Below are 27,977 nucleotides of genomic sequence, written 5' to 3' on the forward strand. Positions count from 1 at the left end.
TAATAATAATGATTAAAGGAGCAGACCCTACACAGAACGGAGAGTGAAAGTGAAAGCACACTGTTTTGGTGAGTGTTTCTGTCACTGGACGTGAGCTGGGTTTATCTGGGAAGAAGGTATCTTAATAGAGAAAATACCTCCACACGGTGGCCCTGGAAGCCGGTCTGTAGAGCATTTCCTTGATTGATGCTGAAGGTCTGGACCACTGTGAGTGGGGCCACCTGTGGGCAGATGGTCCTGGAGTGTGAAACTGAGCAAACCCGGAGGAGCAAGTCAGCAAGCAGTGCTCCTCCATGGCCTCTGCGCCAGTTCCTGCCTCTAGCGTCCTGCCCTGATGGAGTTCCTGCCCTGGCTCTCTTCCCGGAAGGTGTAATACGGAACCCTAAGCTGAAATAAACCCTTTCCTCCCCAAGCTGCTTACGTTCACAGTGTTTTATCACAGAAATAGAAACCCTACAGACACACTCCTATACACACAGCAGCCAGATCGCTAAAATGAGGAGGGACACCTAGAACAGCCAATAGAAAGGACAGTTAGACTCCCAGAAAGGGCGATCGGAACCAGCGGCTCCCTGAGAGAAGCCAGGCGCTCGGTGGCAGAGCAAGCACAGGCCCAGGTTCAGACTCCAACACAACAAGGAAGACAGTTGTCCTCCGTGATGCCGAAAGGAAAGCCTTTCAGCTCAGAACTCTGTGCCCAAAGAAAATAGTAAATAATAAAATAATACATGTGGCATTCAGCCTTGGGGGAGGAGTAGTCTGTTGTCCCCAGCTACTCAGTCGCTGAGGCCAAAAGATCACAATTCCCAAGGCTGCTTGGGCCACAAAGGGGTCATACAGACTGGCTGACTTAGCGAGACCATGCCTAAAAGGAAAAAGTGAAAGGAGGACTGATGACAGAGCTCAGTGAGAGCGCCCTTCTGGACCGTGCAAGACGCAGCTTCCGTCCCTCTCACCGTGCAAACAAGTGAAAGAGGGGCCTTTGGAAGACCAAAGGAAGCGGAGATTTCACACCCATCGTACCTGCTCTATTACAAAAAAAAAGCCTCAAAAGGGACCAGTGCCAAGGTGGGGCTGGGGGAACAGAGTGGAACAGCAGAGGGCAAGTGATCTGAAAAAGAAAGTGGGTGAAAGGGGGGCTCTAGTTAGAGAGAGGGAGAGGGAAATACAGAACAGGGTTGGAGGTGAGTAAAATAACTGTGTAGCTGAAAAAGCTATAAGAAAACATCTGTCAACAATGGACCTAAAATTACCTAGGAAGCACAAAAGTCTACTTCTAAGTACACATATATCGTTTAAATGAAATTTTCCCATCTGGACTGACAATGATCCCTCCAAGAGCCAAAGGAAACCTAACAACAAAAACAGCACCAGGCATGAGAGCGCTCTTTTAAGTTGTTGGTCAGCTTATCCAACAGACTCCCAAAACATTACAAACTATTGCTATAGCCCTTGGCCACCCCCAGAGGAGGAAGGTTAGTCCTGTGCTGACATCAAGCCCTTCAGACCCAGATTCCGGAGGCTCCTGAGCCTCCTGGAACTGACCTGAAAGCCTCTTCTCTGAGGACTAGCGTTCATGGGACACGAAGACGTCATGGAAGCTCCCAGTGGGTGGAGATAACCAGCCATCCTACTGAGCTACGCCGCCTGTGAACCACAATAGCCACCAGCATGGCACAATAACTCTGTACAGTGGCGGCACTCATACCTTGCTGGTAACCAGAAGTTCTCTAGATGGACTTCAGACTTACTGGACAGCAGAGGAATCATGCCTGGTACTGGAACCAACCTAGCCAAGTATCCAGGGCTAGTGAAGTCATGGATCTGGGGAAAGAACTCGCCATTCAGGCTCTGTTTCCCTGCCTGTTACATCAAGGCCAGCCACAACCACTACCGATGGGGGAGGGGAGAGGGGGTGTCGGGGGTGTGAGCACAAGGAGACACAGACTTCTCAGGAGGCAGCTTCAGAGGGACAGCTCATTTAATTTGGAGAAACAAGGCTATTAAAACCTTTGGGGGCTGGGTAGGGGCTTTGGAGGTGAGTGTCCATCAATGGCGGGGCCAGGGTGCTGGGGAGGCCTCATTTGCATGAGGAGGAATTCTAGGTGCTGTTATACATGACCTTATAAAGAGAGAGGAAGTTTAACCTGGCTGCCAGGCTACACCCCTCCTGGGAGAGGAAGGGCAAAAGTGGGGGTGCAAGAACATGAATGCCCAGGGCAAGGGGGAAGCGATGCCACTCCTGCCAATCTCGGGTGAGATTTCTCATTCCCTGGCCCCACAAGAACCTGTAACCACCACTTTACTAAACCAGCACAGTGCCTAACTACTTTCTAAGTATTTGTATTTATATCTACAGATAAGTGTAATTTTCAACCCTCATCAAGGCGGACTCTCACTGCAATAGGCAGGGGCCATTAGAGAAAGCCACAACCAATCAAAATGCAGAGTTGTGGAGCCAGTTCCAAATGATACGTGTGCAACACAACTCCCAGACCTGAGAGAGAAAGGGGGTGGAAAGGGTGTCCAAGCTGGACGATCCTGGGCTTCACTGTGGGACCGTGTCCCCTAAGCCTGTCAGGAGCTACACCAGAAAGTCTCACCAAAGTGGCCGCCTGAACATGAGCTGAACAAGGGCACACCATCAGCCCTGCTAACGCGGAAAGGGGAGAGCTTAGGAAGCCTCGGCTCTGCACAGAAAACCTCGAGGAGCTGAAGAACGCCGAGAGCATAAGAAATACTCCTCCCTGGAGGAAAGACACACCTACTGGTTATCTAACACCAAATGACCAGCCTGAAAACATAAGCAAGCAACACTGTATGGACCAAGTAGGCTGAACTTATATAGTCAGGAACACACACACACACACACACACACACGTATACACATATACAGAAATTAATGAAAAAGAGGCCATGAATTGGAAATAGAGCAAGGAGGGGGACATAGGAGGGTCTGAAGGGAGGGAAGGCAAGGGAGGAAATTATGTATGTTGTAGTCCTATAAAAATGAATATTTAAAGGAGTGCCTCAGGCTGAATGGACACGGTACCATCCGTCACACCCATCACACTTGTATCACACCCAGATCTTCAGAGAGAAATAATGATAAAACTTGGTAAATATAAAGCCCATCTCCTCTCACATTTAAAAAAGACAAATATACGAGATGCCCAGTGGTACACCACAGGCCACAGTGGCAAAGGGCAAGATGGAAGTGTTGGAAGCATAATGTGAGGGTGATGGGTGTGTGATAGGTGTGTGATGGATCTGTGATAGGTGTGTGATGGGAGTGTGATAGGTGTGTGATGGGAGTGTGATAGATGTGTGATGGGAACATGGGTGTTTGATGGATCTGTGAAGGAGTGTAATGGGTGCATGATGGGAGTGTGATGGGTATGTGATGGGAGTGTGATGGTGTGATGAGTGTGATGGGAGTGTGATGGTGTGATGAGTGTGATGGGAACATGATCGGTATTTGATGGGTGTGATGGGAGCGTGAAGGGAGCATGAGGGGAGTGTAATGAGAGCTTGACGGGCATACGGATGTAAGATCGCTACATTTACATGAAGTGATCAAGCACTCATTCTAAGTAAACGGTTACTGTTAACGATGCAATTTACCCTAACACAACCAGACACAACCAGTAAGAGCTGTCAATGGGGCCGTCAAGTTGACGCAATGGGTAGGAGCACTTGCCATCAAGCTTGGCTGGGTTCAACCCCACATGGTGGAGAAAGAGCGCGGACTCCACCATGTTGTCCTCTAAGCTCCACGCATACACCACAGGGAGCACATATACAAGTAAACATGTCCACGTGCACACGTGAAAGAGAGAGGGGCTAAAAGAATAGAATAAAACAACCCCTAAAACACGCTCCTGTCATCTAAGAGAGAGCAGAGCAGGGAACCGAGAGAACCCAAGCCGGAGGGCCGGAGAAGAAAACACGTCACAGTGAACACACAGATGGACAATTAAAAGGCAGATGTTCAGCGCTACCGCCAAAGCCAAACCAACAGCAACGAAAGCCTCCATAGCTGACATCCCTAAACACGAGGACAGGAAGTGGGAGACGGCTCAGCAGCGAAAAGCACTGGCTGCTCTAGCCGAAGACCTGGGCTCCACTCCCGGAACCCACATGGTGGCTCATCACCATCTGTAGCTCCGGTTTCAGGAGATCCAATGCCCTCGTCTGGCCTCCCTGGGCAACAGGCGTGCACAGACGTATATACAGGCAAAGCACCCACACATTAAATGAAAACAAATCCTCTTTTTTAAGTGCGGGTAAGCCGAAAGAAATAATTTATTTTCAAAGCCAGGACTGTAATTTTAATATCAGATAAAGAATCGCCAAGGCTCAGGGTTTTATTAGTGACTATTCAGCCGTGTTCATAAAGATAAAGGGGTCAATTCATCAGGAAGACATCGCAAGCACAAATGTGTGTTCATATCATCACGGAATTTGACTATACGAGGAGCAAACGCCGATAAATTAAAGGGAAAGAGATGCATCTTGAATACGCTCCACCTCTCATAGCCGATGAAACGGGGTAACTGACATGCACAGCCAGTGTGGCCTAGCTAGTAGATAGATGGTGATTCCCGGCACCTACAGAGCGCACACTTGAGCTGAACGATTCAATAAGTTTAAAGGGACTGAAGCCGAACACTGTACCTAATGACCAGTCAAACCCACTAACAATATTGTGTGTAAAAAATTTTTGAAACTAAACAAGTTACCTCTAAATAATCAATGTATCAGTGAAGTCAGAATACCCGAGCACATCAGAGTCTGCAGAAGCGGGGCGCATAGCTCAGTGTAGGGCTCTTCCCTGGGGTGTGCAAGAGCCTGGGTTCAATTCCTACTGTTTGGAAGAAAAAAAAAATCACCTAGTCTATGAAATACTGCATTTAGAAGGAGGTTTTTTAACTTTAATGTTTATTTAGAACAAAACAGGGAAAATGGACAAAGTCAAAATTGGCTCTTTGAAAGTAAGAAAGTTTGATAAGCCTGTAACTAGCTGATCGGGAAGAGAGCTCAGATGTTCAAAACCAGAAACTAAATTCAGTGTCACAACAGGTCCTACAGACGACTTCCTACCCACAAATTCAGTGACTTACATAAGGCAGGAAAATTGACTGAAAGCAAAACTTAGTAAAATTAATAATAATATTAATGCAAAATAAAATAGAAAAATTGCCATAGTGCTAAAGGAAAATTGAAATTTAGTATCAAAACTCCAAGCCTGGATGTTTCCAGCAATGAAATATATCAAGCCTTAAAAGCAAAAATAAGACTCTCTTTATGATATTGCCTGAAATATGCACATAAAAATTCCAAACAAAACATTATCAAGTAACATGCAATCTTATCTAAGTGAGGACAAGGATTTTTCCCCCCGAGGGCTACAAGTAGTTCCAACATTTGAAGAACACCGTATCGCTGTGTGAGTCTGCTTTCCATCACGATGACAAAACGCCTCAGCTCAAAGGACAGACAGGCTATTTTGGTTTACTGTTTCAGAGGTCCCAATCCATGGAGTGTGTGGCCGTGTTGCTTTTATGCCTGTCATGAAGCAGGACATCATGGTGGTAACACATGAGATAAAAACAAACCCTCTACCTCTTGGTGGCCATGAAGCAGAGAGGGGCGGAGCCTGAATCCCAATATCTCCTTTAAGGGCACACTCCAATGACCTCACTTCCTTTCACCAGGGTCCACCTCTTAAAGGTTCCACTATCTCCCCAACAGGTCACAGGCTGTGACCAAGGCTTCAGTACATGGCCTTGGGGTATAGGTGATTTTTGCTTTGTTTTGTTTTGTTTTAACAGTCAAACCGTAGGGCTGGAGACATGATGCATTGATTCAGCACAGTGTTTCTCAACCTGTGGGTTGTGAACCCCTTAGGGCCAAACTACCCTATCACAGGGGTCGCCTAAGACCATCATAAAACACAGATATCCACATTATACCTCATAACAATAGTAGAATTACAGTTACGAAGTAGCACCACAAGAGGAGGAACTGTGCTACAGGGTCACAGTGTTAGGAAGCTTGAGGACCACTTGCTGGGGACTTGCCCCAGGTGTGAAGACCAGCGTTCAGGTCCCCAGCACCCACATAAATGATAGGTGGGCGTGGTGTCCCACCTGCAACTCCAGCCTCGGAATGTAGTGACAGGAGAGCCCGGAACAACCGGCTAGCGAGACTTGACAAAGTGACAAGATCTGAGTTTGCTTACTTGAGGCTGCATCAAGTTGACAAACAAAAACTAGCCAAGACAGAGCAGCCGCTGCTCTCCCGAAAGCCCTTTGATTTCCAGCTCTCACAGCAGACAACTCACAACTGCCTATAACCCCAACTCCAAGAAAGCTGACACCCTTCTCTGGCTTCCATGGCCAGCCCTATACCAGTACACACAGCCACACACATATGCAAACACACATGTAAAAATAAAATAGGCCTTTAAAAGAACTGATTAAGAATCAATGTAGTTTTCCTCAACTCAGCAAGAGACGTTTCTGAAAACTGTTCTGACATCAGGACCTACCTTGTCTTAAGATTGGAAACATGGCAGAGATGTCCCTTCTACATTAGACTGGCTGCTCCAGTGTTTCGATTTAAGAAAAAACTGATTTAGAAGACGGGAGATCAGAGAGTGAATCATAAACCTATGTCTTGGTGGCATATGTCTATGTCTATGTTTGGTCAACTTGGCAGGAACTTCACAGCCTCAAACAGAGGAGGGAGGTGCAGAGGCCGAGGCCTGATGGAGGCTGCAGCTTGGTGCCAGCAGGAAATTCTGGGGCAGAATAAGCCAGCAGGGACTGGATTCCTTGGCTCCAGGAGCACAGTGGGGAGAGGAGCTGTGGGGCAGGAGCTGAGGCCCCATCTCTGGAAACACATCTAAGACCTGTGGAGAGAGGAGGACGGCCTGACAAAGACTCTGCTTCCTAAGCCTAGTGCATGCAGCCACCAAGGGACCGACGGGTGTCACTCTCACTGGTCAGTGGAGATGCCCGAAGGCTGTGGGGTGGAGAGAAAATGGCCACAACCTGAACAGCTCTGGAGCTCGCCTGCCTGGGAAGACAAGGGGATGGAGAAAAGACAGATGCACAGACGTGGGTACAGAAAAGCTGGGATGGGGGGTGCAGCTCTATGGAGACACCTGAGTAGTCTGGAAACTTGAGTGTTTGTTACATGCATCTGAATCGAGGAGGTGGGTCTACAGCTGAAGGGGAAGGTGGGTCTAGATGGTCTCAGTAGGGTGCCCCCGAAGGGAGCAGTCGCAGGCTGTGACTGTCCCAGCAGAGGAAGCTGAGTTGGGAGCATCCTGTGCATGCTGTTGACATCTGCACACAGCGCCGGGGAGGGCCTGGCTGTTCCCTTGCATCTGAGGTGCTGGGATCCTTGACATGACCACATGGCCGTGTTCATGTCAACAACACGCATTTTACTCAGACCTCATCCACTCCCCACAGAAAGCATTTCTCCCCTCCAGGCTTGCAGAGGAGACAGGGCTCCTGGACCGGCTGGCTGCATCCTTCGTCCATACTCAAGTAGACTGAACTGTGAGAGGCTGCAGAGCCTGGGCCAGGAGGAATGCATGGGCCAGGTACAGGACACTTCTTATTTGTTTGTTTTGGTTTTTCGAGACAGGGTTTCCCTGTGTAGCCTTGGCTGTCCTGGACTCACTTTGGAGATGAGGCTAGCCTCGAACTCATAGAGATCTACCTGCCTCTGCCTCCCCAAGTGCTGGGATCGCAGGCATATGCCACCACACCCGGTAACAAGGCACTCTTAACTTGAACCAAATGGCCACAAGGCTGCCCCACGTCCCACGTAGACATCCTATGAACTCAGGTTATCAAAGTCACAGGAGATGTTGATACTGAGGTCAGATGGGGAGACAGGGACATCTTTCCAAAGAAGCTAAAACCAAGGATGACAAGCTACAAGCCTGAGGCAGAGTTTAGAGTGTCCTGGGGGTGGGGGGTGAGCCACTACCAGGAGCTTAGGGGCAAAGAGACTGCTTCTGAGGGAGCCAAGAGCCAGGATAGGGTTGGCCCCAGGGAGGACATGGCCTAGGACACACTATCAAGGCCTCAAGCCACTTTGACCTGCAAACAAAGTCAAGGCCAGCCCCACTCTGAATTCACACCCCTCGAGAACACTGGCAGGGAGCTCAAAGACAAGTCCCCGAGTGAGCTGCCATGCACTGGGGGAGGGGGGCTTCTGTCTGTGTGGTTTGTACTTCTGTGCAGGTCCCAGCACTATGGATCCCCTCAAAGGGTGGGACCCCAAGCAGGGACTCCGGGTCCTTTGCACAGTGGGCATAGGAGACTTGAAAAGGTGAGGCCAGGGCTGGGGCCCTCTGACCACAGATGGGACCCAGGCTTGGCACAGGCCTCCTCACACTCCACCCAGCAAGCCGCCAGAGCCTCATCAACCAGGGTACCATCCCTCGTGGACTAACAGAGTTGTCCCAGAAGGCTTCCAGGACAGACAGTGGGTGTCTATGGGTGAACACTGTCAGTTCCTCCCCATGCAATCATTGGCCACGTGTACGTGTCTGTAGAGGACTGACTGTTTAATGCATTTGCCCATGTATTGACTCGATTGTTTGTGGGGTTTGCCTTTGGGTTGTGTTTTGTTTTGTCTTGTTTTGTTTTGCGAGATCTTTATGTATTATAACTTACCACACATAGAGCTGGCCAGGATTCTCTCCCATTCCACCGGCATCTCTTTGCTCTGGCAATCCATTCCTTCGCTGTGCAGGACCATTGTCATCAGACACAATAGCTTTTGTGAGCTCTCACTATTGTCCGCTGAGCTGTCAGAGTTCTGACTAGAAACTCTTCCACTGTACCCGTCTTCAAGTGGCTCCTCTCTGCTTTCCCTTTTGATCCATTCTGAATTGATTTCTGCACAAGGCGAAAGAGATCTCGTCTCGTTCTTCTCTGTGTGGGTACCTGGCTTCATCTCCACTGTCTGTTGAAGAGGCTCTTTTCTTCAGTCTGTGTGTTCAGCACCGACGTCAAAGGCAGGTTGCGACACCTGTGTGGGGCTGTTTCTGGGTCTACTGCACCCCTTTATCCTGTGTCTGTTTCTAGGCCAATACGCGGAGCTTTTGTCACAGACACTGTGATGTCCCAGACATGGCTCTTCCTGCTTACGATTGCTTTCAGTACCCAGGACCTTTTGTGCCCCCGCGTGGATTTTACTTATTTTTTTTCTCCTAGATCTGTGACTAATATCATCAAGGTTTTTGGTAGACATTGCACCAAACCTGTGGCTCACAGCATCTTAAAGTGTGGAGGTTTACCCCAGGGGTAGGGCACTTGCCTAGCAAGGCCCTGGATTTCATCCTCAGCAAGTCTTCATACAAATATATGCAGGAAAGTTCCTGAAAAGAATTGACCCTTGTTCAAGGTTGATGGGCTGATTCTGACCTCACTGATATAGAGCCAAATTACCTTGGGACATCTTTAGCTCCCTTAACAGTCATTTATTGTCCTCTTTTGTGCATGACCTAACATCTTTGTGACCATCAGGTAAATCTGTTGGGATATAGGCACAAACCCCTGGTCTCCAACCATCAGAAGGAGCAAGAAAGCTACCACCCGAGACCCGGCAGAACTGCTCCTGCTTTGTGATAACCTGACTATCTGATGTTTCCTCTTGTATATTTTTTAAATGCCTTGCTTTATGGCTTTCCATGTTCTCTTACTACAAAAGCTTTATAAAACTGTTTCCATGTAGGAAGAGGGAATCTGGGGAATATCAAATCTGTGTCCCCCCAGGCCACAGTCATTCGTATTTAGCTCCAGCAAGGGAAAGTAGGTTTTTCTGTGGATGGTTCTGGTGCCCGAATGTGGTATTCCAAGAATCACCCACTTTTCATAGAATAAGGCACACGGGTGGGCAGGAAACACAGGAGCATGGACTTCTTGTGTCAAAACCCTATGGGGTTATCTACCCATGTGGATTTTGGTGAGTCCTTTTCTGTCCTCACTGGGGCCACTTATCACATATTTTTAGCTGCTTGTTAGAACCCTGGTTGGTAGATGCCTCATTTGGTCTGAGGCGTCTTTCTTGTTTGCATTGAAATCATTTTGGTCTCTGACCCTTGGCTTGCTCTGTTGTTCGGTTTTCATTCAGACATCTGCTGGCTTTGGTCTGCTGCAGTATCTAGGGTCTCCTTTATTCCTCCGGACAAGCCTCCCGTGCCTGATTTAAGGTAGGAACAATGTCTGGAGAAAAACAAATGGATGTTTAGTACTGCCACTGGTTTTATGTTTAGTGTGTTAATTCAATTTGCAAGTATTTAAAAAATGGGAATCTCCAACTAAAGATAGGTTGGCTTTAGTTTCCCTCAACAGGCAACATTTATTATCTCCAAATTGGTTTATTTTGCATGCTTAACTAAAAGTCCTAGGCAATAAAGATTCTTAAATCACAAACAAGCAGCCTGCTTTAATTGGGATTTAAAATCATCTAAAAAAAGAAATGATAAAATAGGTCCTTTACGAAAAACAGTAAGCGCTCTAAAGAGTACATGGGAGTTAAAAGGAATATTGCAAATAAATAAGAAAGCAATTAGAGGCACTCTAAAAACTAAAGATGGATCCTGAGAATAATGTCCCTCATCTCTTTCCCTGACCTTGCCTCTTCCTTATTCTCCCAACATAACAAACTTCTCTTCCAAAAGAGAAGATTGTGGGCTCCTTTAAGATAAAAGCTATAGGGGGAAAAAAGTGTATCTACCTGAGCCTTGAGGATGACCAAATGGCTCAGGGGGGCAAATGGCTCTGAAGGACATGCTTGTGTTGTCTAGAGCAAAATAAGAGCAGGGCTGACATTCCAGAGGAGGAAGGCTGCATCCCAAAGAGACAGAAGCTAATAGATGATGCCTGACCCAAGAATCCGAGCCTCCTTTGATTCTTTTTCTTTCTTTTTCCTTTAGACACACAAGCAAGCATGTGAAAGAATAAATTGGCACCATGAACTAAAGAAATAAAAGTTTGGGTCTAAAGCAACCTTAAAGACATTTTCATTAAGGCCCCTTTTTCTACACACACACTCTCTCTCTCTCATTTTACCTATTTATTTATTTTGGTTTTTAGAGACAGGGTTTCTCTGTGTAACAGCTCTAGCTCTGTTACTATGTAGACCAGGCTGGCCTCAAACTCACAGAGATCTACCTGTCTCTGCCTCCCATGTGCTAGGAATAAAGGCATGCCCCACCAATGCCCAGATGCTCTTTATCTCTTAACAAGAGGAAAATATGGTCCTTGAGTCCCCATGACAAACTCCACCATTATCTCTTATGCTACTGAGCCTGCTTACATCTTAAGGAAATAAGAATATTAGTTTCAGAGCTAACGAGATGGCTCAGAGGTTTAGCGCACTGGCTGCTCTTCCAGAGGACTTAGGTTCAACTCCCAGCAGCCACATGGTGGTTCACAACCATATGTAGCTCCAGTTCAGGGGATCCAATATCATTCCTAACTCTCTCAAGGATTGCACCTACATGGCACACTTACATACATGCAAACCAAACACTTGTACAAATAAAATTTAAAAATTATGTAACAAATCTGTGGCCATTTCACAGTCTTTTTATTTTTTCTTTCATTTTTATTATTTTTTATTTTGCTTTTTACTTGTCCAATTAAAATGCACATGAGCATATTTATAAATATGAGTGTTGGAGTGATATATTAAAAGGCCTGATAAATACACACTGTCTTGTAAACTTGGGAACTCTGAACATTTTAAAACCTATTTAAATGATAAGTTAGAGTCTATTAAGTGTTTCACAGAACCTTAAAATGCCATTTGTTTATGTAATAAAGAACTCTAAACTTCTTAAATCTATTCAAATGATATCTTTGGGTGTATTAAGTATTTCATAGAAACCTTAAAATTCCATTTGTTTATGTAAAACAATGTTCATTGGAGTCACAAAATAAAAGTTTTATTAAGCTATAAAATTCAATGTTGTATTCAGGCTCTAAATTATAAATAAATATAAATAAAATATATAAAAATAAATATATCTATAATATAAATTAAATTTTTATTTTATTTGTGTAACAGTCATGGGTAACATAAAAATCATATAATTTCTTTTCTGGAAATGTCCTTAATGCAAAGTTGTTAAATATGAGATATTTATATATTTGCCAAAGATCTTTGTGTTGTTTGCTTTCCATGTGGGGATTATGAGAGATCTAATCACAACTAAAGTAACTTTCAAAATCTAATTTTGTTTTTTGGTTTTGTTTTTGTGTTTTGTTTTACTTTTGACACAGAGCCTCACTATGTATCTCTGGCTGGCCTGGAACTCACAGATATCCTCCTGCCTCTGCTTCCACCTCCCAAGTGCTGGGATTAAAGGTGTGTGTTACCAAACTTGACCCTAGACTCTAAGTTTTCAAAGTTCCTATCCTAACTTAAACTCAAAAAAAAAAAAAAAACTCAAGATTCTATTTGTATATGTTTAATCTTTTTCCATGGACAAATTGTTTGCTTGATGGAAACCATTGCCTCAGCAGTAGGAAAGTTTCTCTTAAACAATAATTCTTAGGGTTGGAGAGATAGCTCAGTAGTTAAGATTGTCCACTTTCCTTACAGATATCAAGAGTTTATTTCCCAGCACCCAAGTCAGGTGACTCACAACTCCAGGTCCAGGGGATCAGGCGTCTTTCTCTCTAACCTCACCAGACACCTACATTCACACATACACACACACACACACACACACACACACACACACACACTCTACCACCACCAACATCAAAATAATAGGAATTAACAATCATTGGTCATTAATATCTCTCAACATCAATGGACTTAACTCCCCCAATAAAATGACACAGGCTAACAGAATAGCTGTGAAAACAGAATCCAGCATTCTGCTGTTTACAAGAAACACACCTCAGCAACAAAGATAGAAATCACCTCAGAGTAAAGGGCTGGAAATAGGTTTTCCAGACTTAAGCAAGCTGGAGTAGCCATTCTATTATTTAATAAAATAGACTTTCAAAATTAATCAAAACAGATGGGGAGATACGTTACACTCATCAAAGGAAAAATCCAAGATGATATCTCAATTCTGAACATCTATGCCCCAAATGCAAGGGCACACACATTTGTAAAAGAAACATTACTAAAGCTTAAATCACATGTTAAACTCACACATTAATAGTGGGAGACTTCAACACCTCTCTATCACCAATGGGCAGGTCATTGAGACAGAAACTAAACAGAGAAATAATGAAACTAACTGATGTTATGAATCAAATAGACCTAACAAATATCTATAGAACATTACATTCAAACACAAAAGAATATACCTTCTTCTCAGTGCCTCATGGGACCTTCTCCAAAATTGACCATATAGTCAGGCACAAAGCAAGACTCAACAGATACAAGAAAATTGAAATAATACCTTGTATCTTATCAGGCTACCATACATTAAAGCTGGACCTCAACAACAGAAACAATAGAAAGACTACAAACTCATGGAAACTGAGCAACTCTCAATGACTCGTCAGGGAACAGAAAAGGAAGACTTTCTCGAATTCAATGAAAATGAAGGCAAAACATACCCAGACTTATGGGACACAATGAAAGCAGTGCTAAGAGAAAAGTTCATAGCACTAAGTGCCTTCATAAAGAAACTGGAGAGATTGCATACTAGAAATTTAAAAGCACACCTGAAAACTCTAGAACCAAAAGAAGCAAACACACTCAAGGGGAGTAAATGGCAGGAAAAAAAATCAAGCTCAGCCCTGAAATCAATAAATTAGAAACAAAGAGAACAATATAAAGAATCAATAAAACCAAGAGCTGGTTCTTTGAGAAAATCAACAAGATAGACAAACCCTTAGCCAAACTAACCAAAAGGCACAGAGACAGTATTCAAATTAACAAAATCAGAAATGAAAAGTGGGACATAACAACAGACATTAAGGACATCCAAAGAATCATTAGGTCTTACTTCAAAAGCCTGTACTCCACAAAATTAAAAAATCTAAATGAAATGGATTTTTTTATAGATACCACTTACCTATGTTAAATCAAGATCATGTAAACAATTTAAATAGACTTATAACTCCTAAGGAAATAGAAGTAGTCTTTAAAAGTCTCCCAACCAAAGAAGAGCTAATACCAATAGTCCTCAAACTACTCACAAATTAGAAACAGAAAAAAAAATGCCAAACTCATTCTATGAGGCCACAGTCCTCTTGACACCTAAACCACACAAAAACTCGACAAAGAAAGAGAATTTCAGAGCTATTTTCCTTATGAACATTGATGTAAAAATACATAGTAGGATGCCATTATGCTGCTGGTGGGTTTTCCTCCCATCCCCATGTTCCTGGAATAATGACACATGAGACTCAAGATAATTTTACAGATATTAAAAAAAAGCTAGACTCTTCTCTGACTAGCTCATAACTTTAGATAACCCATTTTACTAATCTACATTCTGCCAAATGTCTGGTTACCTGGGCTCAGGCACCATGTATTCATCTTCTTTGCATCTTACTGGCTGAATCTTGAGCACCTGGCTCTATCCCAGAATCCCTTCTGCCTGAGGTATGTCCAACCTATTTCCTGCCTCAGCCATAGGCTATAGGTTTCTTAATTGACAGATGTTGTATCTGTATAATACACAAGAGTTTTCTTCTATAAAAATACTCAATAAAATACTCAGAAACTGAACCCAAGAACACATCAAAAATATTATCCATCATGAGTAAGTAGGATTCATCCCAGGGATACAGGGATGGTTCAATGTATGAAAGTCCATCAACATAATCCACCATATAAACAAGCTGAAAGAAAGAAAAGAAAACATGATTATCGCATTAGATGCTGAAGAAGCCTTTAACAAAATTCAACACCCCTTCATGTTAAAAGTCTTAGAGAGATCAGGGATACAAGCCTGTAGACAACATCAAATTAAATGGAGAGAAACTTAAAGCAATTCCACTAAAATCAGGAACAAGATAAGGTTTCCAACTCTCTCTGTATCTATTCAATATAGTACTTGAAGTTATAGCTAGAGCAATAAAACAACTAGAAAAGATAAAGAGGATACAAAATGGAAAGGAAGAGGTCAAAGTATTGCTATTTGCAGATGACATGATAGCATACATAAGTGACCCCCATAATTCTCCTAGAGACTCCTACAGCTGATAAACATCTTTAGCAAAGTGGCTGAATACAAAATTAACTCAAAAAGATCAGTAGCCCTCCTTTATAGAAGTTATAAATGGGCTGAGAAAAAAAATTAGGGAAACAATACCCTTCACAGTAGCCACAAATGCAAAATATCTTGGTGTAACTCTAACGAAGCAAGTGAAAAACACGTATGACAAGAATGTCAAATCTCTGAAGAAAGAAACTGAAGAAGGTATTAGAAGATGGAAAAATCTTCCATGCTCATGGAACAGTAGGATTAAAAAAGTAAAAATTGTCATCTTACCAAAAGCAATCTACAGATTCATTGCAGTTCCCATCAGAATACCAACACAATGCTTTGCAGAGCTTGAAAGAACAATACTCAGCTTTATATGGAAAAAAAAAAACAGAATAGCTAAAACAATCCTGTACAATAAAAGAACTTCTGGAGGTATCACCATCCTGATTTCAAGCTGTACTACAGAGCAATAGTAATTAAAACTACTTGGTATTATTGCCATGAAAACAAACAGGTTGATCAATGGAATTGAATCAGAAACCCAGAAATAAACCCAAACACCAACAGACACTTGATTTTTGACAAAGAAGTCAAAATCATACAATGGGAAAAAGAAAGCATCTTCAACAAATAGTGCTAGTCTTGAATGCGTTGATACAGGAGAGAACTTCCTGAACAGAACACCAACAGCTTAGGCACTAAGATCAACAGTTAATAAATGGGACCTCGTGAAACTGAAAAGCTTCTGTAAGGCAAAGGTCACCATCAATAGTACAAAACAGCAGTGTACAGATCAGAGGGCTAATATCCAAAATATATAAAGAACTCAAGAAATTATACACCAACAAACCAAATAACCCAATTTTTAAAAGGGGGCACAGAACTAAACAGAATTCTCAACAGAGGAATCTCAAATTGCCAAGAAGCACTTAAAGAAATGTTCAATGTCCTTAGTCATCAGGGAAATACAAATCAAAATGACTCTCAGATTCCATCTTACACCATTCAGAATGGGCTATGATGAAAAATTCAAGTGTTGGCACAAACTGATGAGGATGTGGAGAAAGGAAAACACTCCTGCATTACTGGTCAGAGAGCAAACTTGTACAACCACTTTGGAAATCAGTATGGCGGTTCCTCAGAAAATTAGGAATAGTGCTACCTCAAGACCCAGCTATACCACTCCTGGGTATATACCCAAAACATGCTCCACCAAACCACAAGGACATTTGCTCAACTATGTTCATAGCAGCTTTATTCGTAATAGCCAAAAACTGCAAATAACCTAGATGTCCCTCAGCTAAGGAACAGATAAAGAAAATGTGGTACATTTACATAATGGAATACTACCCAGCAATTAAAAAAAATCATGAAATTTACAGAAAAATGGATAGAACTAAAAAAGATCATCCTGAGTGCAGTAATCCAGACCCAGAAAGACATGCATGGTATATATTCACTTATAAGTGGATATTAGTCATATAGTACAGGATAACCATGCTACAATCCACAGACCCAAAGAAGCTAAGTAACAAGGAAGGCCCAACGAAGGATGTTTGAAACTCACTCAGAAAGGGAAATAAAATAGACATCAGAAATAGATGGAGGGAGGGAACTGGGCAGGATGGGGATAAGGAGGGAAACTGTTGTTGGGGTGGGGTATCATGTTGGGGGGACTCAGAGAGAGAATGAAAAATGGGGGCATCTCTGAGACTGGGGAAGCTCCTGGGAGTCTCTGGGGGAGACCCCAGCTGAGATACCTAGCAGCAGAAAGTATGGAGCCTGAAGTAGCCAGGTGGGATGCCCAGTGGAGAGGGGAGGACATCAGCCCACCCATAAAACCTTCCATCTAAAATTGGTCCTGTCTACAAGAAGTGTAGGGATAAGAGATGGAGCAGAGATTGAGGGAATGGCAAGCCAATGACTGGATCAACTTGAGACCCACCTGATGGGAGAAAGCCAGCCCCTGACACTATTAATGATATACTATGCTTGCAGACAGGAGCCTAGCATAACTGTCTTCTGAAAGGCTTCAGCCAGAAGCTGATGGAGGCATACGCGGAGACACACAGCCAAATAATAGGTAGAGCTCAGGGAGTCTTGTGGAAGAGTGTGGGTTGGGGAAGGATTGGTGGAACCAGGAGGGTCAAGGTCACCACAAGAAGACCTACAGAGTGGGGGCTCACGGAGACTGAACCACTAACCAAAGAGCAGGCATGGACTGGACCTCGGACCTCTACACATATGTAGCGGATATGCAGCTTGTTCTTCACGTGGGTCTCCTAACAACTGGAGCAGGGCCTGTCCCTGACTCCATTGCAAGCCTTTGGGTCCTTTCCCATAGCGGGGCTGGCCTGGGGGGGAGGGGAAGAGGCCAGCTGTAACTTGATGTGCCAGGATGGGTTGGAAGCCATGGGGTGGGGGAGAACCTGCCCTCCTCTGAGGAGGAGAGACAGGAATAGGGGAGGGGAGTGAGGGTGGGACCGGAAGGAGAGGAGGGAGAGGGCTATGATCAGGCTGTGAATTTATTAAATAAATTAATGGGGGGAAAAGAAAAGGAGTATCTACTAAAAATAAAAAATAAAAATAAATAAATAAATAAAACATGAGCCATCTCTATTAAAGAAAAAGCATTCTGGTACAAGGGACTTCAACTATAATAACCAAAAATTCATAATCAGCTGTAGTCTTCCTCAGAAGATTGAAAAGAAAGCAGAGGATTCCATCCACCCAAAGAAAAACGGACCTGACATCAAAGACTCCGTCCTGTCCAGAGGAGGAAGACTACCAGGTACTCCTAACCTTCGACGGGGCTGCAAACCCCGAGAGATGAGCTCCCAGACGCACGCTCTCACCCCAGGCACGCGCCCCCTTCGTGGAGAACAAGCCAGGAGGATTTCGAACACGCTGCAGTCGGACGCTTATTCAGATCCCTTGGGAGTCTGCGGACCCGAGTAACTAACCGCTTCTCCTGACTCTTACTTAGGTTTCTTAAGTGCTTTTTGTAAGACTACATTTTATATTTATTTAATTTGTTTTATGTGTATGTGTCTTGCCTGCACCACATGCAGTCCCGGTGACTGTCGAGGTCAGGAGAGTCCCCCAAAATAACAGAGGGTCATGAGCCGCCACGTGGGTGCTGGGAAGCCAACCCGCATCCTCTGCAAAAGCAGCCAGTGCTCTGCTCTTAGCCACTGAGCCATCTCTCCAGCCCTTGAATCCATTCGTCATTAGATGCTTTTAATTGTTTGAATATTTGGCATTTCTGTTCATAAATACTAATTGATAAATTATTGCTAATCATGATTTCAATGAAGCTACATTTTGTCCCTTCATTAATCATGACCTAGAACTCCTCTCTACCTTGCCCAAGCTTCGTTTTCATATTTAACACATTCAACTGTTTTCACTATCTTTGTAAAAATAAAATTCTCATTTTTCAGGAGAATTTGAATTTTTAATCTAATTTTTTAAATTGACAAAAACTACTTTTAATCTTCCAGAAGAAACTCCATTTGGGGGTCCCTGTATTTTAAATCCAAAGTATCACAGCCAAAGAGCCTTTTTTCTAGCTAGATTTGGGTTGTTTCTATCCAAATTATACAAAAGACATCGATCTCTAAAAATAACAAAATCATATTTTGTACCTTAAAAAACGATGTTTCTTAATTAAATGAATATTTAAGATATCTTATAGTATAACTTGCTGGGATTTTAAAATTAATGAAACAATATTTGCATTATGCTACTAAAAAGGAAATGGGCAACACTACAGTAACTCCTATTAGAGCACAATTTCCATTTCTAACCACTAAAAATAAGAAATAAAATTCGGGGGCTAAAGAATATGATTCTGTGTTAAGCAGCAGCTGCTCTTCCAGAGGACCCGGGTTCAAACCCTCGGACCCACACGGCACTCACAACCACCTGAAACTCCAGCTTTGACAGATCTGTTGCCCTCTTCTGTCTTCCTTGGGCACATATATGGCACATGTAGCATATGTTTAACAGGACACACACATATACACATAAGCAAAAATAAACATTATCAAAATGATGTCCTCAATTTTTTCTAATTTAAAATAATATTAAACTCACATGTTTCTCTCATCTGAACCCCTTTCCCTTGCTCGGCCAGAGAGTGTGCTTGGCTGCTCTAATTTTAGGTATATAACTCCCACAACATGTCAAATTACATGTCAGATATGAAAAGCTAAAACAGTGGCTAGTGGATTTTAATGATGTGGTCCAGAAGCCCCTTTCTTGCTGGCTCTGCCAGCAATCCGTCTCTCACGGATCTGCTTTCCTGCCTGGCGCTCAGCCTCACGTGTATCGGATTCTAGAACTGAGCTCTCCTAGCAGTGAGGGGAAGTTAGCACCTGGGCTCTGTGCACAAATGCCTGGTCACTGGGCAGCCGTGAAGAGACCTCTGCAGGACCGATTAACAATTCAGTCCATTAGAAAGGTTGGAATGTTGGGAGTTACCTTGGGATATCTTTAGCATTTTTAGCAGATATTTATATGACCTAACGTGCTTTGTTACCATTCAGTAAATTCTTTAGACTGTGAAAAACAGACCCCTAGCTCCCAGTCAATGAAACACCCCAGGGAGCATCTGAGAACAGTAACAGTCGTAACCTGTCTGCCTTACATTTTCACCAGTGTATTTGAAACACACCTTGATTCATCATCTTGTTCTCTTACTATACAAACTTCATTAATCTATTACTGCACTGGAGCATGGAATTTGGGGTGAGCGCAGTCTGTGTCCCTGGACCATGGTCATTCAGATTTGGCTCCAGAATAAGCTCTTTCTTGTCCCCTTTGATGTAAGAGTTGTGTTCTGCATCGGGGAGAAAGCGTGGGCCCGGGCTTTCACTTCTTCCTGCAGCCTTGCCTCCTCCTTTTCTGCCCCTGCAATGTGGCTCTGCTGTCTCATGCTCCTATCCCATGCCTCCCCTGCCAAGGACTAGACCCTCAAACCACGAAGCAGAATAAACCCTTCCGTTCTGAACTTGCCTCTCAGAGAGCAGCAATTCTCAACCTACAGGCAAACCTCTGTTGCCAAAAATGTTTACGTGAAAATTCACAACAGTAGCACTATTACAGTTACGAGGTATCAATGAAAATAATTTTATGGTCGGGGGTCACCAAACATGAGGAACTGTATTAAAGGGTTACAGCATTAGGAAGGTTAAGGACCACTGACCTAGGATGATTTGGTCAGAAGAATTTAAAGATAATAATAATAAGCCATTTTGACAATACTAATTCTGCCAACCCGTGAACATGAAAGACCTTTCCATCTTCCAGCACCTCCTTCGATTTCTCTACTGAGTGTCTCAAAGCTTTTATTGTAGATGTTTTCACCATCTTGGCTAGGTTTATTCCAAGGAGGGTGTGTTGGTTGGTTTGCTTGTTGAAGCTTTTGGTGAATGAGACCTCCTCCTTGATTTCTTCATCACCGTGTTTGCTCCTGGTATGTAGAAAATCTACAGGCATTCCACGTTGATTGGTTTTTTAAGTGTTAGCAGATCCAGTTGCTTTCTTGTGAAGTCCGTGGGATGTTTTAAATATGGGATCATACTGTCTACAAATAGGAGCACTTCAGCTTCTTCCTTTCCTCTTTTTATCCCTGTACTGGTTTGAATGAGGAATGGCCCCATAGGAAGAAATCATAGGCTCGGATATTTGGAAACTTGGTCCTCAGCTGGTGGCCCTGTCTGGGAAGTGCAGCTTTGCTGGAGTAAGAGCCCACTGAGAACAGGCCCTGAGCGGACGCAGCCCTGTCCTGCCCACCTGCTCTCCGCTTCGTGCCCGCTGCTGAGGATGTGAGCGCTGATTCCAGCTCCAGCTGCCCGGCCTGCCTGAACAGAGCCTCCCGCGTGGATGACTGGTGCCACTCCGGCGCCACAAATAAAGCCCTTCTTCTACAAGCTGTCTTGGGCATGATATTTTGTCACAGTGACAGAACAACAACTAATACAGTCAGTAGCTCTAGCTGAGCCCGTCGGTACAGTGAGAGTGGAGGGAGCAGAGATCCTGGTTTCAGAGTGATTGCTTTCAGGCTTCTGTATTCAACCGGGGTAGAGCTTTGTCCTAGACAGCAAGATTGTGTTGATAGATGGCTCTTCTGTTACTGACTGTTCTGTTACTGTTCTGACTTCTTCAGGTCTTTCATCATGAAGGGTTGTTGAAACTTCTATGTGCATTGAGATAACTAGTACATTTCTGTCACTATCTCTATCTTTGTGTTTTGTTACATTTGTTGATTCCCATACGTTGAGCCATCCTTGCATACCTGAAATAAAAGCCAACTTGGTCACAATATATACAGCCTTTGCAGTGAGCTGTCAAATTCAATTTTCAAGTATTTAGTGAGGATGGTTTTATATGCATTCATATGCATTCATTAGGTAAATTGGTCTGTTATTTTCTTTTTTTAAGTTTTTTTTTTTTATTCTGTATACAATGTTCTGTCTGCACGTACACCTGTACATCAGAAGAGGGCCAAGTGGTTGCTGGGAATTGAACTCAGGACCTCTGGGAGAGCAGCCAGTGCTCTTACCCTCTGAGCCATCTCTCCAGCCCTTTTTGGTTTTTTGAGACAGCGTTACTCTGTGTAGCATTGGTTGTCTTGGAACTCACTGTGATGACCTGGCTGGCCTCGAACTCACAGAGATCTGCCTGCCCTATGCTTCCTGAGCGCTGGGATAAGAGGCATGCACCATCACCGCTTTTGTCCTTACTTGGTTTTGATATCAAGATAATAATGGCTTTATAAGATAATGTTGGCGGAACTCCGTCCCTTTTCACTTGAGGACGTAGCTTGAGAAGCACTGATGTCAGCTCTGCTTTAAACACTGGATACAAAGTGTCACCTTTCAAGGTTGGTGGCTTCTGACAGAGTGGCAGGACTCAGCTGTCTTTAAGGAGCTGACCACTGGGAGTTTAACCATGCCCCTGTCAAGTATATTGCCAAAACAAATTGAACTTTTTTTTTCTTCTTTTGTTTTAGAAAAGGTCATGGGGGGGGGCTGGTAAATAAATGGGACTGGGGTACATTATGTGAAATTTCCAAATAAAAACACTAAGTTAAAAAAAAAAACAAAAAACTAGCAGTGGCTCTGTCTGCCCTTGGCCTTCTCTTTGGGAGACTCATTATTACTGTTCCAATCTTGTTTTCATCACAGATCTGTTTAAACTGTTTATCACTCTTGTTTTAATGTTGGTAGGTCCTATGCATGTAGGAATTTATTCACTTCTTTTAGAGATTCCCAATTTCTTGGAATGTAAATTTTCACAACATTCTCTGAGATCTTCTGGATTTCATTGCTATCTATTTCGATGTCCTCTTTTTCATTGCTAATATATTTTAAGTATTCTCTTTGGGTTAGTTCAGCTAGGACTTGCCAATCATATTCTTTTTTCAAGGAATCAACTTTTCTTCCATTGATTCTTTGCATTGTTTTCATCTCCTTCCTTAGATTTCTGCCCTTATTTTGTTCCATCTACTGACTTGCTGCTTTGGCTTGATCTTGCATCTCTAAGATCCTAACGTAAGCCCCTACAGCAATTAATATCTCTATTACTCCAAGGTAGACACTCAGAGCTATAAGCATTCCCTTTAGACCTTAGACGTACTTTTGTTGCATCCCAAGGGTTCCGGTAGGTTCTACTTTCATCCCACTTGATTTTGGGATTTTTTTTTTAACCTCTTCCCTGATTTCTTCAATGATCCACCAATTCTTCAAGAGTACACTGTACAGGTGCTATATAATTACACAACTTCTGTGGTTTCTCCTGCTATTGATATCTAGTTTTATTCCACTATGATCTGATAAAATATAAAAAATATTTTTTTCATTTATTAGACTTGTTTTAAGGCACAAAATGTGATCTGTTTTGGAGAACGTCTCATGGGCTTCTGAGAATAATGCGTATTCTGTAGCCATTATGCAAGATTTTTACAGATATCTGGTAAGTCTGTTTTACATGTTTAATTCTGTAGCATCTTTACTTTTTTCGTCTGAATGGTCTGTCTATTGATAAGCAGAGTACTGAAGTCATCTACTATAATTGTTTTTGGACCTGTCATACCTATCTCCAGCAGTGCTTGTTTTATAAAATAAATGTTTCAACACTGATGCATATATTTTCATCATTATTATGCTTCTTCATAAAGTATTCCTCTTGTTAATATCTAATGACCTTTTTAATCACTTTGACTAATTTTAACTTGAAGTCTACTTTATCATATAGAAACATATTTCTGTTGTTTTTCAACTGCTTTTTATTTGCTTGATTTGCTGAAGCCCATCTTTTCACTCTCAGCCTTTTAATGCCATTGCCAGAGAAGCACATGACTTGGGAAGACAAGTATTGGGATCTAATTTTCTAAAGAACAATCTTCCAGTCTGTGTCTTTTGAGTACTTACCGCTACTTACATTTAGGGCTATTGTTGATTCAGGTCTGTTGATTCCTGTCATTTTTGTTAATTCTCTTCCTCATTTTTTTTTTTTTTTTGGAGGGTGTATCTTTTTTAGTTTGTTATAGTGTGGCAGTTTCATACATTTATATAGTGAATTTAATCATTTGCCCTGTGTCCTCCTCCCTCTCCCCACCTCCTACTTCCGTGTCTTTCTCTGTGTGTGACCCACGAAGCTTAATAAGGACTATTTGCCCGAGTATGGGTGGGGAGTTATTTAGTGAAGCAAAGACAACTTATCTGTGGTGAAGAAAATGATTCCTTCCCACCCCTGCAATCAGCCAACATTCACTTTCAAATGTCCCTCCGAGAAGGCCGGGGGGAGGGGCGCGGGGGGGGGGGAGTCTCATGAGCTCCTATCCACGAGGAAATGCTGCTGGGCCCAGGCTTAGGCAGATCTTATTCGGGATCTGTGAACTGTGTGACCATAGCCGCATGAGTTCATGAGTTTATGAGTTCAAAGGCTGTGTCATGACACAATCCAAGGGCACCTTTTCATTACACACACCCCCGGCCCCAGCTCTTGCATTTTTTCCACGCCATCTTCTGCAGTGTTCCCGGAGCCTTGAGGGGGCGACAGAACCGTCCCATTTAGGGTTGAGCACTCCACTTTCACTTATTCTTGGCCCTTTGGCCAGTTGTGGGTTTCTGCATTAACTGGCCTGTGACGTAGTAAGAAGGTTCTTTGATGAAGACTGGACACAACACTGACCTGCGTGTAGGAACGTGAGTATCGGAAGGCAGTTGACATCACCACCATTTAGCAGAACAGCAGCAGAAGGTACACGCGCGCACGCACACACACACACACACACACACACACACACACACACACACACACGAAGAGGCTGTAGCCTTTCTTGTTTCTATCATGTGTCTCCCGCTCAGAGCAGGGTTTTCTGGCCTCGAACACACAGAGATCTGCCTGCCTATGCTTCCTGAGTGCTGGTATAGAGGCATGCACCATCACCGCTTTTGTCCTTACTTGGTTTTGATATCAAGATTCAAAAGACTGGGCACTCTTGATTCTGTTCTAGTTCGCCTGTGTTCATTTATTCTCCTCGGGGAATTCTTTCCTGTGCGTGGATGAAAGCGTCTTGTTCCTTTTCTCTGTGTAAGGTTCTTTCGGGTGTCTCCTGGACTCCTAGCTTGGAGATCAATGCTGTAATCTGTGCTTCTGAAATGTCTTTCTTTCCTCGTCCACTTTGGAAGACAACTTGGCTAGATATACCAGTCCCCACTAGTCGGTATTGCTTTTGGGCCTTGAAATAAATAATTCCACACTTCTCTGGCTGAAAAGTTTCTGCTGAAAAGCTTGATGTTATTCTGATAGTTTTTGGCTTTGTAAGAAATCTGGTGTTTTTCCTTTGTAGATTTTATTGAGTTCTTTTCCCGCATTTTACACTCAACGTTTTGACTGCAGTGTGTCATGGAGAGGGTCTTCTCGGTCTGTATCTGGAGTTCTAAATGCCCCTTGTGTTTGGCCACCCAGCTCTTTAGATTTCAAAGATCTTCTGCTGTAATTTCATTGAGGAGATTTTTCGATGTCGTTGGTGGGTGGCTGTGGGCACACACGGGGAGATCAGCTAGGTTGGCTTACCAGTGTGCTTCGGGGGGTCTGCCTGTCTGTACACACCCCAGCTCCCAGCACTGGGGTTTGCATGCAGATTCACCTGGCTTTTTCCAGGGTTCCGGGGATCCACACGTGGGGTCTTCGTGCTTGTGTGGTGGGTTTTCTGACTGAGATACCCCCAGGTACATCTCTGGTTTTCAGTCTCAGCCCCTTTCTAACCCTTGCCTTCATCAGTTTACTCCCTACTCATGTTCCATGTTTATTGTGAGTCATGGTAATGGTTGGGGGAGGTAAACTTTTGGGGGGCTATTTTTGTGGGGTTTTTTTTCAGTTTGGTTTGGTTTGGTTTTTGTTTTTTTGAGACAAGGTTTCTCTGTGAAGCCTTGGCTGCCCTGGACTTGCTTTGTAGACCAGGCTGGCCTTGAACTCACAGAGATTCACCTGCCTCTGCCTCCTGGAGTGCTGGGATTACAGGCGTGCAACACCGTCCCTGGTTTTGCTGTTTATTTTTGAAGTTGTAATTACGTTTCTTCCTTCCCTTCCCCCCCATATCCCCCTCCTCACTCTTCTTCAAATTTACGGCCTCTCTTTTTTAATCAATTATTATGCCACTTGTGTATGTATTTATATATACTACATATATCTAAACATAACCTGCTGGGTCCATATGGTGTTACTTGTGTGTGTGTGTTTAGGGATGACCATTTGGCTGACCATTTGACAACCAATTGGTCTGCTTTTCCCTGGAGAGGGCTGCCTCTCCCACGCCCAGCTTTACTGTGTTGCCTGTAGATCTTTGTGTAGGGTGGAGTCCTCGTGGGCTTTTTCCCCTGTGAAGTTTGGCATGTTTGTTGGTGTCAACCTTGCTCGGTTCATGTTTGGGCATCATACTGGCGAGGCTTTATGGGTGTAGCTTCTGATGTTACCAGGAGACACAATTTCACAGCGAACTCCCTGATCCTCTGGCTTCTACAATCTTCCCTTCTTCCACAGTGTTCCCTGAGCCTTATGTGTGGCAGTGTTTTGTAGATGTATCCACCAGGACTGGGATCCACAGGTCTGCATATTAGTTGGGTTCTGATTTTCTTTAGTGGTCTCTGTTGCAAAGAGAAGTTTCCTTAATGAGGAGTGGAGACTCCATTTACTGTCTAGGCCATACAGGATATATATAGGATAGAAGGATAAATGTCTACTGATTGTTGTTCGGGATTATGCTTGTTCGGTAGTGACTATAGATTCTCCTCCAACAACCATGATTTCACTAGCACTGAGTAGTTTCTGGGTTCCCAGTAGTTATCTCTCGTTCCCTTCCTGTGGAGCTGGCCTTAAGTCCAATCAGAAAGCTGTTGGTTACTGCCATGGTATGCATGCCACTACTGTATCCTGTAGAGTAATGGTTCCATGCTGGCCATTGTTGTAGTCTCACAGCCATCATGGCTGAGTAGAACTGTTGGCTGCCTTCCTCCTTTGGAAGCTTGCACAGTGCCTTCCGGTACCATGAAATCTAGTCCACAGGGAAGAGGCATTCAGATCGGTTCCACTCAGGGGCTTTTGGGCCCTGTTTCTGAAGTGCATAGCATCTTTAGAAATAGGGACTTCCCTTCCACCTCTGGGGGTTTAATCAAAGGCAGCAAAAAAAGACTCTGTGTTTTGGAACTCTCTTAGACCACCTTGGCCAACATTCAAAAGATGCCGCCTCCTGTCTTGTTAGGAGGAAGTGCCATAAGCCCAGATGAGAAATTTTATTTAACCTATAGATGTATATTTATTCACCGAATTTCATGCAGTATAGGGGTTTGGTGGGCAAATAGTCAACAGTATGATTCTCTATGGCCTTGTCAGCCATCCATATTGTTATTTTACCTCCCTCCTCCTCCTTCTATATTTATCCCCCTCCTCCTTCCCAAAGGAGTCCACATTTCCCTTTCCCCTATCAGATCAATTGTAACCTCTTATTCCCTTTTATCTCCCTCTATCACTAAGGAGCCCTTTTTTCCCATTTCTCCTATCAGATCATTTTCACTTATTTTAGCTCATTTTCTACCCCACAAATACTTCAGTTTGGTCTCCAATCATATCCCATAGGTGTGAATTGTGGTCATGCTTAATTTTTAATTTATTCTCTAAATAAGACAGACAGACAGGTAGCTACGCAGTATTTTCTCACACTTGACTTTCAGTCCTGATATCCTTCCTTCTCCCTGATCACATCATTTACTGGTGACTTTTTTTAAATAATGTTTTGTTTCCAACATTTCTTTTCAGTCTATTTTTCAAAATCTCAATTTCTCTGCTGAATTTCTCATCCACGTTACCATCTCATCCATGACTATCTTGACCATATCCTGAACTTAGCCCGTGTTGTTCATTGGCCTTTTTGTTTCCTCTCTGAAGTCATTGATCATTTTTACAAACAGACTTTTGAATTCTTTGTCTCGCATTTCCAACCATTTCCATAACTTTGTGTTCAGTAAACAAGGAGTTATGATCTTTTGGAAGTGTTGTGTTGCCTTGCTTTTTAGTGTTTCTTGGTTTGCAAGGCGAGGGTCTGTTGGTTTGGACAGCTCTCCCAGTTTTATTTGGGAAATCTTAGGGAGAAGTCACTCTTGAAGGACTCAATTCCCAATACCGCTCACACAGCGGAAAACAAACTGCAATTAGGCTGATCGTGAACCCAGTCTAGTCAGGTGTCAGA

The sequence above is a fragment of the Meriones unguiculatus genome, chromosome 7 (assembly GCF_030254825.1).
Source record: "Meriones unguiculatus strain TT.TT164.6M chromosome 7, Bangor_MerUng_6.1, whole genome shotgun sequence".
Taxonomy (NCBI): Eukaryota; Metazoa; Chordata; class Mammalia; order Rodentia; family Muridae; genus Meriones; species Meriones unguiculatus.